At 37.1% G+C, this 19,488-nt stretch overlaps 1 long non-coding RNA gene across 1 annotated transcript in view; it reads left to right on the forward strand.

The window, feature by feature from the left end:
* The window catches only part of LOC116421590, a 65,636-nt gene extending 46,697 nt beyond the window's left edge, over window positions 1-18,939 (forward strand). Inside the window, exon 3 of the long non-coding RNA XR_004232035.1 lies at window positions 18,717-18,939. This is a non-coding gene — a long non-coding RNA (uncharacterized LOC116421590). The remainder of the gene's footprint in view (window positions 1-18,716) is intronic.
* Window positions 18,940-19,488: the final 549 nt, after the last annotated feature.

Here is a 19,488-nt window from a genome sequence, read left to right on the forward strand (position 1 = left end):
CATATAGTATCGTTGTTGAAGTATATAATGATCTCCTGTGGACCTATTATTCTAAGTTCCTGTGGGATAGGACTATCTCCTATTTCTACTATAAGAACTTCTTGGGTGTTTTGTTTCTTTTTGTTTGTTTGTTTTTAATACTCACATTATTTCTATTTGGTTGGATTGGAAAGTGGTATTAAGGTTTTCTCAAATACTTTTGATGATGCTTAGGAAACTATCAGATTAAGGTATTATATATATTTACAAGTGTAAGAGTTAATTGGGTTTGGATTTTCCTCCTCCCCCATGTTTGGGTTGGATAACCACTGAAATCCCTTCCAAGCTCCCTTAAATTCTGTGATTCTGTGATCATTTTGTCTCTACTAAAGTAGGGCAGTATTATAAACACAATAGATCTCAGTAAAACTTGATGAAAAAATAAATGTGACTTAGAAAAAATTAGTCTTTTGTGTGAGGTGAGAGGAAATGTATTTTATTTGCTACTAACTTAATTCTTATCCTCTAACCATATAAGGATGAACTCCCCCCCACCCAACTCTTGAATTCTCATGCTGAATTTCTACCTGGTTGGAGAGGAAGGATAGTATTGAAGGGACTTTTAGTGATGCTTAGGAAATTGTCAGGTTGTACTTTGCAGGTGTGGAAGAAAATAATAGTATTTTACAGGCATGCTGAGATGCTGGTGGGTGAAGGGAAGAATGCATTGTTCTTATATGCCTGAAAAGGGTTTTTCTCTATAGGTTTTGCATAGTTCACATAGGGAAGAGAATATAATTCGTTAATTGTTATTTTGTGAAATTTTAGAATCACAGATTTAGGACTAAAAAAAAATCTTAAGGTCATCCAATTCAACCCCCACATTCTATAGACGAAGAAACTGAAACTCCAAAAAGTTAAATGTACCTGCCAAGTTATAAATGTGGATAGAATGATAGATGCATTTATTAAGTTTTTCTACATGTGGAATATTGTATTAAATACTAGTGCTACTCGAATGTTTGTGGCGGCCCTCTTTGTAGTGGCTAGAAAGTGGAAACTGAGTGGATGCCCTTCAGTTGGAGAATGGCTGAATAAATTGTGGTATATGAATATTATGGAATATTATTGTTCTGTAAGAAATGACCAACAGGATGATTTCAGAAAGGCCTGGAAAGACTTACACGAACTGATGCTGAGTGAAACGAGCAGGACCAGGAGATCATTATATACTTCAACAACAATACTATATGATGATCACTTCTGATAGACCTGGCTATCCTCAGCAACGAGATCAACCAAATCATTTCCAATGGAGCAGTAATGAACTGAACCAGCTACGCCCAGAGAAAGAACTCTGGGAGATGACTAAAAACCATTACATTGAATTCCCAATCCCTATATTCATGCCCACCTGCATTTTTGATTTCCTTCACAAGCTAATTGTACTCAATTAATTACAATGTAATTGTAATCAGAGTCTGATTCTTTTTGTACAGCAAAATAACAGTTTGGTCATGTATACTTATTGTGTATCTAATTTATATTTTAATATATTTAACATCTACTGGTCATCCTGCCATCTGGGGGAGGGGGTGGGGGGTAAGAGGTGAAAAAATTGGAACAAGAGGTTTGGCAATTGTTAATGCTGTAAAGTTACCCATACATATAACCTGTAAATAAAAGGCTATTAAATAAAAAAAAAAAAGAAAAAGAAAAAGAAAAAAAATACTAATGCTACTAATAAAAGCATACCAGTTACTGCCCTCATGGAATGAACATTCTAGTGAGGAAAGAGAATACATAAAGGAAAACTGAAAGACAGAAGATTATGGCTAGAGATAACCAAGAAATGCCATAGAGAGCTGAAACTGAACATCAGCTTTATTTATGTTTTTAAGATATTAAAATAAAATTTATTATAAGTTAAAAAGGAAAGTGTGTGTGTGTGTGTGTGTGTGTGTGTGTGTGTGTGATAGTAACAAGAATATCATGATGGGATTGCAGCAATCTCGTATTTAAAGCTCAAAGGGGATGTAAGTGGAGTCCCAAATAGCTAAAACACAGGCCAAAATAAGAATTTTTTAAAACGATAGTGTTAACTCTGAAGTCCATTCATCTTCAACATCCCAAATATTAATAAATAACATATTCCACTCAACTAGTAAGTTATTAAGTACTTACTATGTATTGCCAAGCACTGGAGATAGAAAGAATGACAAAAACCAATCATTACTCTTGATATGTTCACAGTATAATGGGAGAAACAACATGCAAACAACTATGTGCAAGCAAAGTATAAAAAAAGAGAAATGGGGGCTAAACTCTAAGGGAAGGCACTTAGATAAAGAGGAGGGGGAAGGACTTGTTGGAGAAGATTGGACTTTAGCTGAGACCACAAATATCATGAGAAGTTGCTGATAAAACTAGTATTGGATTTTACCTGAGACCACTAATATCATGGGATAGCTGCTCATAAGACTAGCAATTCTGACATTGGATTATCTAGTTACTAAGTTTTGACCTCCAGATTTTTCTTGGTCAACTATATTTCATATATTTAATTATATAGGACCTCTAAGTTTGGAACTCAAAGAGATAAAACCTAGCATCTAGGATAGCTACATATTCCTCAAATTAACCAGTCAAATGATGTTTTGCAAATAAGGCTTTTCTTCCATCATCAACAGTTCTCCTTGGGGAACCTTCATGATGGTTTAACAGAAGCAATTCCAATTCCATTTGATTTAATTAGAATTGAACATTTAGATAAAGTGGAAGCTGACTTAACACAGCACAGGATTATTCCATGGGTAGAATCCAATTTTCTGGTGAGGAAAGAATGGAGGCCCAAGTGGAGTCAGCATGGCTGAGATATCCAGGAAGGGTTATAGAGGCCTAGAACTGAGAAAGATTAGATCTAAGTTAGCCTATCATAGCACAGGGGTTTCCAGGGGTTAAAAAGCCCAGTTTTTCAGTTACAATAATCCAAGTGGCAATGGAAGGCTGGAGATGTCTAAGAAGTTAGTTAACTAGAAAAATCAAAACATACTCAGGTCCTCTGATGCCAAATACATTTTCTTTCCAAAACTGTGCTCTTACAAATTATCCTAGAACCTAAACTCTAAAAATAAAATTAAAACAAAATAACACTCTAGATCCTCTGTCCCTGCTTTCAACCTTTCCTCATCTGCCCTGGATATCATAGATGGGAGAACTACCTGTGGAGAATGGACTCATCGAAGTAGCACACTGCCCTAGCCACCCCCACCTGCCCTAGGATCCCTGGGGAGGCAATGTCTCCTTCCCACCTTATGCCACCACCCACCAGCCCCACTTAGCCCAGCTCTAGCAGACATCATCCAGGGAATCAACTTTATGGGCATGTGACCCACAATTTCAGGGGCTAATTCCTCTCCAGTCTTAGTCTGAAGACAGAAAAGATAAAGTCCTTGCCATTGTCAGAGTCTTCAGCATCAAAAATAGATATGGTTTTATCAGTGGAAATATGATAAAAGAAAAGACATTACCATCTGTTCTGCTCTGGTACCCCAAGGACCATGGAGTCTTTCCATCTGACTTACACTGAACATCCTTTAACTATGTCCCCTTATCAGCATATATTAGCTCCCCGAGAGCAGGGATCATCTTGCTTTTCAGTTTGTATCCCAACACTTAGCACCAATATTTTGCACAAAATAGGTGCTTAATGAATGCTTTCTCTCAACCATTTAAGCATAGAAAATCATTGTCAATTACTAGCATATTGGGAAAAAAACAGCTATGAAGGGACAGCGGAAATCGATCTTTCTCACCCTGTGCTCTGAATGTCATCATACTGGGGCTTTGTCAGTATAAGGTAGGCTGATATTGATTTTTCTGCAGAGACTCCATACTGTTTTTTAAGGATTGGGGCTGCTCCATTAATCCTTCCTCAAATCTTCTCTTTCTGGCCCTTTGTGATTCATCTCAGCTCTGGTATCAGTTAATACTTTTTTCTTGTTATTTTCCAGTTTGAGCTTCCTAGATGAGGTAAGATTATTAGCCAGGGACCTAAATGTGAAGCATGAGGAAAAAGGATATCTGACCCAACTAGTCAGTTAATAAACATTTATTAATCATCTACCATATGCCAGTATAGCAACATCTGGCTAAATGTTGCTATAAAAAGAGACAAAAGGCGATCTCTGTTTTTAAGGATCTCATAATCTAATGGAAGAAAATAATAAACAAACTTCTATGTACAAACAAGTGAAATAAGCATAAATGGTATTATACCTTAGTTTCCTTACATTAGTTACCCTGAATTATTCTGCCTCAGTTTCCCTACATTGTTCTGTCTCAGTCTCCCTGATGGTAAACTCCCTTCCTGACCATTAGGACTGAGATAATTAAGACTGGAAGCCCTGTCCACTAGCATTCCAAAGAGTCATAAAACACCATATGGCTTATCTCAGATACCTAGATGGGATCCTCTGAACCAGAATTAGTGGCTCCTAGGTTCTTCCCAACTTGTCAGAATTTATTATCCAGCCTTACCCCCAACCTGTCAGAACTGAATTTATGGTCCTTTCCTGGAGTTTCTGCTCACAAAAATTCTAACCCCCTCTGCCTTTGTTTCCCTGATCACTGAAGCACTATAAAAATCCCTGGAATCCCTTACTCACTGCTGGACCCTTTGAGACAAAAGTCCAATACAGCCAGCTGGGGTCAGCATGGATCCTGTTTTGCCTCCAGTCCAAACTCTCCCTCTAATAAAATATTAAAAACCTCTAATCTCTATCTTGCCTCAGTTTCTCCAGCATTACAATGGGAAATAATAGAGGGAAGGAACGGAATTAAGAAGCACTGGGAAAGGCTTCCTGTAGAAGATGAGATTTTAGTTGGATCTTGAAGGAAGTCAGAGAAGTCAGTAAGTAACTTAACAGCCAGTGTTTCTTTGTCCACCATTGCCTAGGAGTTCATAACAGAAATTCAGTGCGTTCCTTATTCCTTTTATTCTTTTTGTTTTCCTTTGAGACTGAATCTGCATATCTCACCCAGGCACTGCTAATATACTTGGAAGCCCGGACCAGAACAAATGACCCGAGTGAGTTCATCCCTCTTTAGGGAGCATCCTAGACAGACTCTCTTGGCTTAGTGTAGACACCCAATTTGCCTTTAGATCCACTGTCACTCAGAACTTCTGAACTCAAGTGATGTCCTGGCTTCAGCATCTCCTAGTAGGAGGTGTTAATGCCCAATCCATTCCTTTTATTCTTCAAGAGATCTGGAGAAAGGGGTTCTACCCAATATCAGAGGTTGGAACAGGATTAGAAAGACAGCACAATCCATTTGAGAAAGGGATAGGGAGCTCTGGAAAATGTCAAATCCAATCCATCAAAGCCTCCATCATGGATTAATATAACTATCGTTCAGCAGGAGATTCCCAAATAGCTACTATGAGGATGCTGCTTGAATGTTCCTATGCTAGGACTCCCTTAGGCAAGCAGGACATTTCCTGCTGAATCAATGTAGTCTACATCCTGAGATTTCCACCCAGTGTCAAGGATAAATAGAAGAAACCCTTCGCATCCATCAGTTCAATTCATCCAGTATTTATTAATCATGTTTCTTGTAGTCATCCTTTCCTCCTAGGATGCTTCTATTCAATATCTTTTCCATTTAAGGCTTCAAGTTCTTCAAGTTCTTGAATCTCTTGCTTCCTACTTCACCCATTTGGCAGCCTCTGTCTTTTCCTGGGCAGTAATGAGGTTTCATTTCTAGTCTCAAACAGTTGTGCTATCTTTCATCCTGCTCAGCATCCCCCTGGCTGCATTCATTTTTCTTTCCATTCTTGGGTTTATTCAGCTGTGCTCTCCTCTGCTCTGCAGGCTATCTGTCATAGAAGGCTGTCACAGACCGATTGGAATTCACTTTATCTCTCACTCCGCCTTATTCGCTGAGCAAACATGTGGGTACTTGGCATTTCAGTCCTGAAAACTCCCTGGCACTTTCCTTCCCCCCAAAATAGAAACCTTCATAGTTTAGCTGAGTGTCGAAGTCAACATTTTTCTTATAAATAGTAACATGTTTTTATTGAAGAATTATTAATAGTCAATTAACAAGAATTTATTAAGACAAGGTGCTAAATGCTATTTACACAAAGAAAAAAGTCTTTGATCTCAAGAATCTTATCTTCTGGGGGTGGGGGGAGAGGGCAAGGATGCTGTGTGAATACACAGCCTGCCACATAGTAAGCACTTAATAAATATTTATTGACCGGTTGATTAATAAGATAATGAAAGCTAATATGAGGTGGGGGAAAGCACTGACAATTCCGGAAATCAGAAAAGGCTTCTCATAGGAAATGATATCCAAGTGGAATCATCTTTGAAGAAGGATTGAATTTCCAGCATTCAAGATAGACTATGAGAAGACATGGAGGTGGAAGATGGAATGAACTTGCTGTTCAAGGAAGCTGAATGAAATTGTGAGCTGAATCAGACTGTGAAAAGCTCTAAATGCCAAGTCTGAGTAGTATGTGTTTTACCCCAAAGGTAATTGGGAGTCCCTGACAATTCTTGAGTGAGGAATGATATAACCAAACATGTTCTTTTGGAAATCATGTGAAGGATGGATTGGAGAGGGGACAAGCTGGAATTAGGGAACCCAATTAGGAGGCTATTATAATAGTCCAGGTCAGTGGTTCTCAAACTTTTGTTTTCAGTATCTTTATCCTATTAAAAATTATTGAGGATCTCTCCAAAGTGTTTTTATTTATCTGGGTTATATTTATAGACATTTACCATATTGGAAATAAAAACTATTTTTGAATTTGTAGACCCTCTAAAAGGGTTTTAGAGATCCCCAGGATTTTCTAGACCATACTTTGAGAACCACTGGTCCAGGTGATAAAAGTGAGGGCCTGAACTAGGAGAGTGGCTAGATGAGTAAATGTGAGGGATCATGCAGGACATATTGAAAGTGAAGAGACAGGACTTGTCCATTCATTAGATATTGGGGGAGAGGGGAAGGAGAGAAAAATGCCTACAATGACTTCAAGATCACAAACTTGGGTGGTTGAGTGGATTTGGTATCTTCATAAGCAATGGGAAATATAGTGGAGGATGGGTTTAAAAAGGAGATGGGTTCTGTTTGAAACATGTTGAGATGCCTCCCGGGGTAAACACTGGGAGATTCCCATTAGGCAGTTGGCAATGTATCTAGTAATGAAGGAGACACAAAAGAAACCTATATCTTAGAAAGATTCAGTTATTGGAAAACCAGGATGTGTCCATGCACATGAAACAATTGAAGAATACTATAATTAAACATCTGGCTGAGGGTAAAATTGTGTGTTACTAGGCAGGCAGTGACTGAGGATTGAGGTGGGAAGTCAGAGAAGGGAGAAATATGGATGTGTCAGCTGAACCTATTTTATAGAGTCAGAGTAGGGTAGCTGAGTTATTTCCAGAAAGCTCAACATCTGACATAGGTGAAGTTCACAACTGAAACATGGAGATTAAACCGTATTATTTCCTTGTTCAGGATTTGTCAGAAAGGATTTCAGTGATCAGGCTCCATCCACATCCCGTCCAGCTGTTGACCCAGCCTATCTCATCACTTGCCTACTTCTGCTGTTTCTTTCTACCTGGAATAGACTCTTAGACAGAACTGCCAGAAAAACGGGAGAATTAACCTACTCAATTGGGAGTAGGTTATGCCCTGGACTAAGCCATCTTGATTGGGGAAAAAGTAATTGCAAATTTAACCAGCTTACTATTATTTAGCCAGGCACAGGTTGCCAGATCAGATCATGCTTTGTTTAGCCACCTAGTTCTTCTCTATGCTGTTCCTCCCCTCAATCATGTTCCATCTCATATTCTGAGCAATAGTAATCAAACCAATCCTACGTCACCACCATTATTCCTATAAAAGTGTATGGTAATTGACCCCTAAAGATCAAGTCATCAAATCTGGTAGTATAGAGCTAAAGAGAAAAGAATCCAGGGCAGAGTTTTGGAAGTAGGTTGGCTGAAAAATTAGAAAAGGAGATTGAGAAGGAGCAGTCATAGAGATAGGAAGAGAACCAGGAGAGAGTCACAACATGAAAATTTAGAGATGAATGTTTAGGAGGAGAAGATGATCAATGGTTTTGATCGGTAGATTACTGTAGAATGATAAAGTCATAAGCAAAATATAGAAGAAGAGAGGACTGGAAGTGTAGATGAGTTTTTTTCTACAAGACTTTTTTTTATTGCTCTTAATGGTTAAAGCCTTCCTTTTGCTGATTATTTCCATTTATATTGTATGCATCTTATTTGCAGATTATCTTCCCCATTAAGACTGTGCTTTCATTGAGAGCAAGGGATTTTTTTTGTCTTTATATTTCCAAAACTTAGCACTATGCCTAGTATATAGAAGGTGCTTAATAGATGCTTAATAAATGAATGATTTTCTCAAAGAATTTATCTGTGAAGTTGAGACATAGAGAAGATATGGGATTAAGAATTCACCTTGACAAAGAGGACTGTGTTTTCATTAGAGACCATAATGAAGGAGGACGTAGTGTTAGAAAAAATCTGTCTTTGAAAGTCAAGTAACAAAAAAATTTTATTGAGAAAGTTCAGAGAAATTGGATGTTTCTGGTCAGAAGCAGGCTCCATCCTTCTAATGGGAAGAGGGAACTCTAAGTACAAAGGCAGACTAGCTTTAAACTGTTAGATCATCACAGTTCTTTCTCCCCAAAGAATGGATTACTTAATTCCTCTTAGGGTTATATCATTTCTTACATGCTACTCCTAAACATGTTCCCCCCCCATACATCCCATATTCTGTTAATGAGGTTCTAATTCTATGCAGGGCTTGTCAGCTTATATGCAAGAGGTTTATTAAGCAAGAGCAATCAATTGAAGCCTTTTCCTGATCTTTGAACCTAGTTGGTTTAACCAGTTTCTAGCCTAGACATCTAATTTATTTGGCATAGGGGAAATTGAGTCCAAAGAGATGAACTGCTTAACATCTGTAAATAGCACAGATGAAATTTAAAATATATTACCATAATTCCAGACTTAGTACTTTTTCTCCTCTGCCTCATTGGTTCCTAAGGAAGTTAATCTGTTCACTTTCCATTCCTTCCTTTCCCTTCCTTTCCTCTTCCCTTTCCCAAATTGACTATCCTAAATTTGATCTTGGTGCCCAGAAGGAAAAAAAAAAGAAATTTTGAAAGCTTTTTCTAAGTCAGGATCTAGAACTCAGTCAAGTCAAGAAGCATATTAAGTGCCTGCTATGTGCCAAATATTGTTCTAAATGCTGAGGATACAAAGAAAGGCAAAAACAAAACAATAAAAATATCCAGTCTCTGCTCTCAAGAAGTTCACAATCTACATCCACAAATTTAAGGAGGAGAGAGAACAGAACACTTAATAAATGACTATTAAGTGATAAGTACTTTGCTGTACAATTTACAAATATGATCTTATTTGATCCTCACAACAGTCTTGGAAGGTAGATGTATTATTTTTCCATTTCACAGCTGAGGAAACTGAGGGAAACAGGATTAAGTGACTTGTCTAGAGTTGCATAGGTATTAAGCTTCTGAGGCCAGATTTAAATTCATACCTTTCCAGGTCCAGTGTTTACATAGCTGAGTCGTAAATAAACTCTATAGAGGTAAATCGGAAATAATCTTAGAGGAATCAAGAAAGACTTCTTGTAGAAAGTAGGACTTGAATGAAGTTAAGCAAATCAGGAGGTAGCCAGTGGTTATATGTATATCCCCAAATTTAGCTCCAAAAGGGAGGAGAGATTTAGGGACAATAGGCCTTTTTTGAGTATATGGGAAATATGAATGTATTTGTAGTCAGTAAGAAAGCAGAGGGGGTACATAATCTGATGGAGAAGATGGTACTGGATATCTCTTGTATATGTAGACAGATTAGCCTTGGCAAGAAGAAAAGTCACTTCTTCATGTGAGACAGGAGTGAAGGATGAAATAGTGGTGGAAGGCATCTGAAGGACAGGAGATTAGGAGGGGATAATAGAGAGCCTTCAGAAAATAGCCTTAATTTTTTCTTCAATGAACTATGAGGCAAGATTTTCTGCTGAAAGGATGAAGGGAGGGGAGCTGCAGGTTTTGTGATGTATACGAAACTTGAGACATAGTTTCTAGGTAATTTTATTAATAAAGCTATCATGTTATTAGTAATAAAAATTATATATATTATGTCATAGTGTTATATAATATAATATTAAATATAATATAATGTATAATGATAATAATTTTAATAGTATCACTATAAAAATCACTGTTGCTCTGGAATGCCAAAGACCCCTCATGGTGGGGGGCTCACAGTTTAAATGCTCTTGCAAGAGCAGTATTCCTTAGTGTAGCGATCAACTCTGACTGGTTAACAATTAATGAGAGAATTAATATTATAATGAGAGATCAGCTTTATTGCAATGAGGACTTGGAGGTAAATGACACCATGCCACCCAAATCTTGGTCAAAGAAACTTAGCAATTTCTATAAGAACCCACATTTTCACAAATCTTTCTGAGTAAACACAATGAACAGAAATCTATCTATTACCCTAAACTTAAAATTTCTTTTACTGTCTTTGCTTAGATCTAAATCCTGGATAAGTCTATGAGAAAGATTCCCCATGCTGATTGATTTCTGGATGAGGAAAGTAGAAAAGGGGAAAAACCTTGGTTCTGATTCAGTAGTTAGTTAATATGCAAGAGAGAGATAATCATTTCTCTCAGTTTGAAAAGGTTTGGAAGACCCTCTGGGTGAGTTCTATATAATGAAATGATTTTGTTGTGGAATCATTTTCAGTTGTGTGTGATTCTTCATGACCTTATTTGGGATTTTTTTTTTTTTTAGCAAATATACTGGATGATTTGCCATTTCCTTTTCCAGTTCATTTTACAGATGAGGAAATTAAGGCAAACAAGATTAAATGACTCAGGGTTGGATTTGAACTTAGCTCTATCCACCTCCAGAGAAGACACTAATGAACAGTTATCAGGGCAGACTGAAGCATATTTTTTCACTTTATTTTTCTTACTTATTTTTTGTAACATGGATAATATTGAAATGTATTTTGCATGACTTCACATGTATAATGTATATCATATTGCTTGCTTTCTCAGTGGTTAGGAGCTGGTCTAGAAACAGGGAGAGAATTTGGAATTGAAAATAAAAATGAAAAAAAAAAGGTTTGAAATATAGGAATTCAGAATCACCAGGATGGGGGAGAGAATGATGGGAAGGGAATGTTATTCACTAAGGAATGAATTAAAATAGGTTATCATCTTCCCTAGGAGTTTCACTTTGGGATAGAGTCATCTTGAGGCATCACCTGCATGTATGTATGCAGCTGGAAATCAGGGAGGAGAAGTGGAAAGAGGTAATCAATAGCATAAGGGTCAAGGATGAGAAAACAACTGGTGTGGAATTATGAAAGGCAGGAAAATTTTCAGGAGTGAGTTGACACAGCTGACTTGTGGAGGTTAGGATGCTTTAAAACAGCTAGAGGGCTAAGGTCAGCTGTCAGAGACATCCAAAAGAACTAGGGTAAAACGTTCCACTTATTGGTTTATTCAGTTGGGTTCTTTGCTCTGGGACAGACTTTTTTTAGCATGATAGGTAAAGTAGAAAATGAAGAACAGGTGAGCAATCAGCTGTGAAAAGCTTTTAATGGGCTAGGCTACCCTTTGGGGAATGAGACTGAAGCTCTCTAGTGAGAGCTAATGACCGGCACCTCTTCCAGTTCAGTGGGCTTTGTTTTTGTAATAGGTATTTAACATCCTCTGGTGGTCTCCGGGCAGAAAGATAATAAGGAATATTTCCCCCAAGCATAGTGCCCTCTGCACAATTGGCACTGTGTAAACTCTTATTGAATTGAACTCAACCAGTCTGATAGCTGAGATTTCTTTATATAGACTTGAAGTCTGCTTCCTTATAACTTGGTCCCTGATCTGTCTTCAGAAGCCATAGGTTGAATCACTATAAATATATATCAGGTTAGTTGCTGTGTATAGCATTTGAATCTAAATTTAGCAGAATATAAAATTTTCGGTTTTTTCCCTAAAACATGGTTTTTTCCTAAAAGAAACTGCTACTACTACTATTATCACCACTCCACCACAATTACTACTACAACTACTACTGCTGCTGCTACCATTAATTCTCCAAGTATACTGTAAGAATCCATTTTCCCTGGATCTTGTTATTCAAGTTCAAAGATTTCCCACCCTTCATTCTAGATCTAGCTATACTGCTTCCTTCCCTTCAATGATCACATTCCCAATTCTCCTTAATTAATAGCTTTATCTCCTCAATATCATCTGGATTAATATTACATGACCTAAAGCAACTACCTTCTATTATCTAAACTTGCTCTATATTTGATCTGACTAAACCAAACTGGGAACAAAACTTTGAACTTGGATAGTGATTCCTTAATAGTTTGGGGGAATCTCTTTCTCCTTCCTGGGATACTTCCAAGTTTCATTCTGTGTTTTCCAATAAGGCATCCACTAGAATGAAATGAAGATTAAAAAAAAAAAGATGTGGTTGTTTATTGGAATTATAATTATTTAAAAAGTGGTATCAGGATTATATCTCTATATAGTCCTTCCTCTAGTAACTCTAAAGATAATCATTCAATAATGTTTAAGTTGGAATTTTTTCTCCTTAAGTCAGTTTTCTCTGGCTCACAACAGATACTGGAGTCACCTCTCTGAAGAAAAGGTTCTAATAAATTTTATCTCTCAGATTAGTAGTGGGGCATTTAGGCATCTACAAAATTTAAAACAATAGAATTACAGTTTTTTCCCCATCTCTGCATTTCCCTCATAGTGGACTCAGGGACAGCTATTATTAGTACAAGTAAGATTACTTAAAAAAAAAAAAACTTACTAATCTGACAAGTCTAGTCACTGGACAAGTCACCTAACTGTTTGTCTCAGTTTCCTTCTTTGTAAAATGAGCTAGAGAAGGAAACGGCAAGCAACTCTAATATTTTTTCTAAATGGGATCATGAAGAATCTAATCTGGCTGAAATAATTAAATAACACCAACAACATTTTTCTGTCTTCTTCAGTGATGTTAAATCATTCAGGCTAATGTGACTTTTAGGTTTTGAGTGAAATAATGCGCCATATTTATATCAAAATGTGTTATTCAATTCCAAGTAACATTTTTGTATCAGAATGTCATATATTCAAGAGGTATCATCCATGTTAATAGGTAGGAAACTTTACCATTCAGAAGAGAAATAACACAATGGGAAAACTGTGTCAAGAGGATCTTGCCTTCAGTTTCCTAGCAGTCTACGCTCATTTGACTGAATGTAACATTTGGAGGTGGTTGGTGTGGGCAGCTATTGGCAGCTTCCTCTTCCTGATGAACTATTGACTCAACATTTTTCTGGATTCAAAATTGAGAAAAAATTAAAATTATAGTCCCAAGAAATCTCACTTTACACAGCAAGTTATACTGCTTGCATCTTAAAACAGAGTAGTTTTTCAAATTCACATTAAATGCCAATAAGCCATTGAAAATATTCTTCTTTTATCTATATATGTAAACTATATCTTTTCTAAAAGTATTCAGTTCTTTGCTTTCCTTACCAATTTGTCTCCTTCTGAGGCAAATGCAATGGAAAAATTAACAATCACAAAAGTAAAATTAATCACGTCCGTGATTTTGATCAAAAAGGGATTACACAGAAATTTACTTACAATTAGAAGGTCATTTGTTAAGATTAGAATAAATGATAATATCTCTTAGGGAACTACATATCAACTCATAGAGGGTAAAATTTTTTAAACTGGGATTTATTGATCCAAGAATGTTCTAGTGATTATCAAAAGGACTGGTGGCCTGGGGTCTCTTCGGAACTTTTCTAAGTATGTTTCAAAACTATCTCTATTCTAAATGACGTAGTGAAAAGATGTGGGAGTGAAACATTTGTACATATCTTACATCAGCTAAAAACTTTATCTTACACATAGATGTGATCTAGTGCTTCATTATTTTTTCCATGTTTATCAAAATTATATAATTAGCAGACAGGACAAGTTGGAAAATAGGCTGATAAATTATCAGTGATGAGATTAATAATTCTCCACAGATTACTTAATGAAGTAAGTATTATGATCATTCATTCAATAAACATTTATTAAGTGCCTACTACATGTCAGTCACTGTGAGGATACAAAAGAGACAAATGACAGTCCCTGCCCTCCAAAAACTTTCAATCTAAAGGGAGAGACAATATGTAAAAAATATTATATATATATATATGTATATATATATATATACACACAAAGCAAGCTATGCACAGAATAAATAAGAAATTATAAAAAGAAGGAAATTACTAGAATCAAAAGTGGTTAAGAAAGGCTTCCTGTAGGAAGTGGGATTTTAGTTGGGATTTAAAGGAAGCTGGCAATATCTTTAGTTAGAACAAAGAAAGGAGAGCATTCCAAGAATGGCAGACAGTGAGAGAAAATGCCTGGAGCTGAGAGATGGAATGTCTTTTTTTTGTTGTGTGTGATAGATCCAGAAGGCTAGTATCACTGGTTTGACAAGTTAGGGAATAAAGTACAAGAAAACTGAAAAGGAGGGGACTAAGTTACAGAAAAGCTCTGAATTCCAAAAAAAAAAAGTATTTTTTTCCTGGAAGCAATAGGAAGTCACTCGAGTCTGAGTGGAGAGGATGATACGATCAGACTTGCATTTGAGGAAAATAACTTTAAGTGTGTGAATGGAGGATAAATTAGAATGGGAACAGTCTTGAAGTAGGCAGATACACCAGCAGACACCACCATGCAATAATCAAAATGTGAGGTGATAGGGCCTGCATTAGAGTGGTGACGGTGTTAGAGAAGAAAAATGAAGATGGAATCAGGAATGACTTGGATATATAGAAATGACAGAGTGAGACATCGAGGAAGGCAAGGATCTTGAGTGGTGTTGCCCTTCACAGGAATAGGGTAGATGGGAGGGGAGGAGGGAACTTTACAGGGAAAGATAATGAGTTCCATTTTGGACATATTGAATTTCAGATGTCAATTGGACATCCAGTTCAAGATGTCTTGAAAAGCAGTTGAATATTTGAAATTGGAGATTGAGGCAGGAATGGTAGATTTTAGCATCTTCAGTATTGTGGTAATTAAATTCATGGGAACTGATAAGATCACCAAGTGAAGTAAGTAGTGTAGAGAAAGCATAGGAGTAGCGGGATCCTTACATTTGGAAGGCAGGGTCTGGAGGAAGATGCAACAAAGGAAGCAGAGGAGGAGTGATCAGGTAGTAGGAGGAGGATTAGGAGAGAGTAAGTGTCCTGAAAATTTAGAAAGAGAAAAAAGTATCAAGTTGAAGAAATCTATCAATAGTGTGGAAGGCTTTGAGAGATCACGGATTGATATAAGACCTTTGCATCTGGCAACTAGGAGACCATTAGCAATTTTGGAGACAGCACTTGCAGGGGAATGATAAGTTTGGAAGCCACATTAAGGGGTTAATAAGTAGTGAAAGAAGATAAAGTGGAGGCACCTATTATAAATGATCTTTTCAAGATGAGGACAGAAAAAAAATAAAATTATAGTAGGGATGGAAGGATCAACTGAGGTTTTTTGTTTGTTCAGGCTAGAGGAAGGAAGGGCATGTTTTTAAGCTGCAAGTAAGAATCTGTACAAAGGGAGAGACTGAAAATTAGGAAGATCGTTGAGATAATATTGGAGCAATCTACTGGAGAAATTGGCAGGGGGGAACAAAAGTGCATAGACTGGGACTGATCTTGGCAAGGAAATTTTTAATAATTGCCTTTTTAATAAAGACTAGAAAAGAAGATGTTGAAAGGATGTGAGATGAGGGGAAAATTCTTAGTGAATAGCCTCAATTTTTTTCAGTGGAGTACTAGGGAAAGTCCTCAGTTGAGAATTTGGGTGTTGGGGTATTTTGAGAGTCTTGAGAAGAGGAGAGAAGATATGAAACAGCCTCTAGGATTAGAATAAAATAGGAAAGAGCCAAAAGAATGCCTTGCTCTTTGTAAAAGTCTAGTTAAAAGATAATTCTATAAACTCTGGGAGATGACTAAAAACCACTACATTGAATTCCCAATCCCTATATTTATGCACACCTGCATTTTTGATTTCCTTCAGAAGCTAATTGTACAATATTTCAGAGTCTGATTCTTTTTGTACAGCAAAATAACGTTTTGGTCATGTATACTTATTGTGTATCTAATTTATATTTTAATATATTTAATATCTACTGATCATCCTGCCATCTAGGGGAGGGGGTGGGGGGGGGTAAGAGGTAAAAAATTGGAACAAGAGGTTTGGCAATTGTTAATGCTGTAAAGTTACCCATGCATATATCCTGTAAATAAAAGGCTATTAAATAAAAAAAAATATTTCTATAAATAATTCTATAAATATGTATTCATATATTGGATTTACATTTATTTTTACCATCTTTAACATATTGGATTCCTTGCCGTCTAGGAGAATGGGTAGGAGGTGGAGGAAATTGGAATACAAGATTTTGCAAGAGTCAATATAAGAAAAATTATCCTTGCATATGTTTCGAAAATAAAAAGCTTCAATAATTTTTTAAAAGAGTCTAGCTGAAATTATATAACATATATTTGTAGTGTATCCAATCAGCATAGTTTTGGGGTTTTCTCCAGTTCAGTTCGGCAACATGTGAGTAAAGAATGAAGGAGGTGGGTAGTGGGAGTAATCCAAGATTAGGATTTGGCAAGGAGGAATCCATGATTGAATAGGGTCAAAGGGATTTGAGAGTAGAGAATGGTATAGAGTTGAATTGGTTTACCGAGGAATTGAGACTGGGAAAGTTGAATTGTTTTACTACTGTGTCCACTCAGAATTTATGTTACATAACCTTAACCAGATGCAGCTAGGCAATCCTACTATACCTTTCTTAGCAACTCACAATCCCACCTCTACAGCAGCTCTTCCAAATCTTCTCATCACTCTTCAAACTTCCCATGGCTTTGTCTCTCCCTCTTCTTCTTACCTCATATTTTACTGAGGACATTCAGTATGAATTCTCTTTTTCCCTCTCTTCCTCAGTTTCTGTCACTAAAATGCCTCCTGCCCTTTCTCTTTCACTCCTGGTGAATCTACTCCTGGTTCACATGATGAAATGGCTTTACTCCTTACTAATTCCCTCTACTCATTTAAGTGATTCCATTCTATCCTGTCTTCTTCAATAGTTTACTTCCTTTGTCCCCTCCCCTTTATTAGTTCTTTCCAATTTCTCCCTCTCTACTGGTTCCTTTTCTACTGCTTGCAAATATGCCCTCGTTTGGTCCAACCATTTCCACTGACCAATGTCCTATTTTTCCCCTTGCCCTTTCCTTGAAAAAGGTGTCTATATTCAGTCCCTCCACATCTTCTTCTCATCTCTTCTACAATCTTCTATGCATTCTGTAATCTGTTTTTTTCTGACTTCAATATTCAATTGAAAGTGCTTTCTCCAAAGTTGTCGAGAATCTCTTAATTGCCAAATCCAGTGTTTTTTCTCACCCTATTTTTCTCAAATAGGGTATTTGACCCTATTTATTGCCTTCTCTTTCTCAATGCTCTTGCTCCTCTGGGTTTTCATTTCACTGCCACCTTCTCCCCTTATCTCTTTATCAGTATCCTTTGCTGGATCTTCTTCCTTGGAATACTCACAAACTGATTGTCACTAATATGGTTGGGGACATACTCACTTTGCTCTGGGCTGTCTTCTTAATCTGCTCTTGGTTATTTCATCAACTCCCATGAGTTTAATTATCAATGTAGATAATTCCCAAATCTGTTGTCTCTAACCCTAGCGGCTCTCTGAGCACCAGTCCTGCATCACCAACTGTTAAACGTGTCTAACTTGATATTCCATAGAAATTCCATGTGGGGACTGGGAAAGCTGAATTGTCTTACAGTCTCACACTCAAAATGTCCAAAACAGACTTCTTTATCTTTTCTCCCAAATCTGCCCCTATTACTTTTGAAGATAATCCCATCCTCATAAGTAGCCAGCCTCACAATCCCAGTGTCATTCTCAGCTCTTCACTCTCACTCACCTGGGGATCCAGTCAGTTGCCAAATCTCACCATCTCTGACTTCACAACATATTTTGCATATGTCTTCTTTTGGCTACTCACACAGCTTCTATTCTAGTCCAGGTCCTTGTCACCTCTTGCCTAGACTATTGTAGTAGTTTTCTAAAAGGCCCCTTCCCTCACCTTGTCTTGATTTTATCCCTCTTCCACTTGGTCACCAGAGTGATTTTGCTCAAACCTGATCATAGCACCAACTCACTCAATTCCAGTGACTTTCTCCCTGTCATTCATACAGTCAGCAAACATTTAGTAGATTGCCATGGTGCAAGACATTGTGCGTGGATTACTTGTTAACTAACAATATATCACCTTCCCCCATCAATGGGTATATTGTGTCCTTGTTTATCTTCTTATTTAAAAAAAAAAATTTGTAATAGCTTTTTATTTATTTATTTATTGCTGAGGCAGCTGGGGTTAAGTTGTTATGGGCCAGAACTCTGAACTTGAAATAAGGATTCTTACAAGATGCTAACTCAGTGGAATTGATAAATACAATGATTGTCTAGTTTAGCATGGTGATTAATAGTTCTCTAAGTTCAGTATGAGTGATTCAATCTTACAACAAATAATGTTTTCCTAATGATATAATGATTGATTTATACTCAGTATGGAACATATAAGCAGGAACTGAAAGCACAGAGGAGAAGATTTCAGAGCCAGAGAAGACAAGTGGATAGAAGACTGGAGGCTGGAGCACAAGTCCTTGGACCCAGATTCATCCCATCTCACACCATCCACGTGGCAGACTCTCCTCCCGTATTTCTCCACTGAGACCAAGGCTAGTCTGAAAGGAGACCAAGGCCAGTCTGAAAGGCTCTCCAGAAAGCTAGCCAAGCCCTAAGTAAGGAGACAAGACTTTGAAAGAGATAATAAAGGATTTGGACTTTACCCCCTGGCTGTTCTTGTGGTAATTACTGAACTGAAATGAAGGCTGCTCCCAAGATCTCCAGAAAACCAAACACTACATTAAGAACATTACATTAAGTGACTTAATCCCACAGCTAGGAAGTATTAAGTGTCTCAGGTCAGATTTGAACTCAGGTCCTCCTGACTTAAGGCTAGTGCTCTATCCACTGTGCCACTCTATACATGCAAAGATAGTCTTCAACATTCACCCTTGAAAAACCTTGTGTTCTATATTTTCTCCCTCCCTTTCTCCCTTCACCCTTTCCTAGAAGTAAGTAATCCAATATTGGTTAAACGTGCAATTCTTCTAAACATATTTCCACATTTATTATGCTGCATAAGAAAAATCAGATCATATGAACAGACAATTTTCAGATGATGAAATTAAAACTATTACTACTCATATGAAAGAGTGTTCCAAATTACTATTGATCAGAGAAATGCAAATTAAGACAACTCTGAGATACCACTA

Source organism: Sarcophilus harrisii, chromosome 2 (assembly GCF_902635505.1).
Source record: "Sarcophilus harrisii chromosome 2, mSarHar1.11, whole genome shotgun sequence".
In the NCBI taxonomy this organism is placed as follows: domain Eukaryota; kingdom Metazoa; phylum Chordata; class Mammalia; order Dasyuromorphia; family Dasyuridae; genus Sarcophilus; species Sarcophilus harrisii.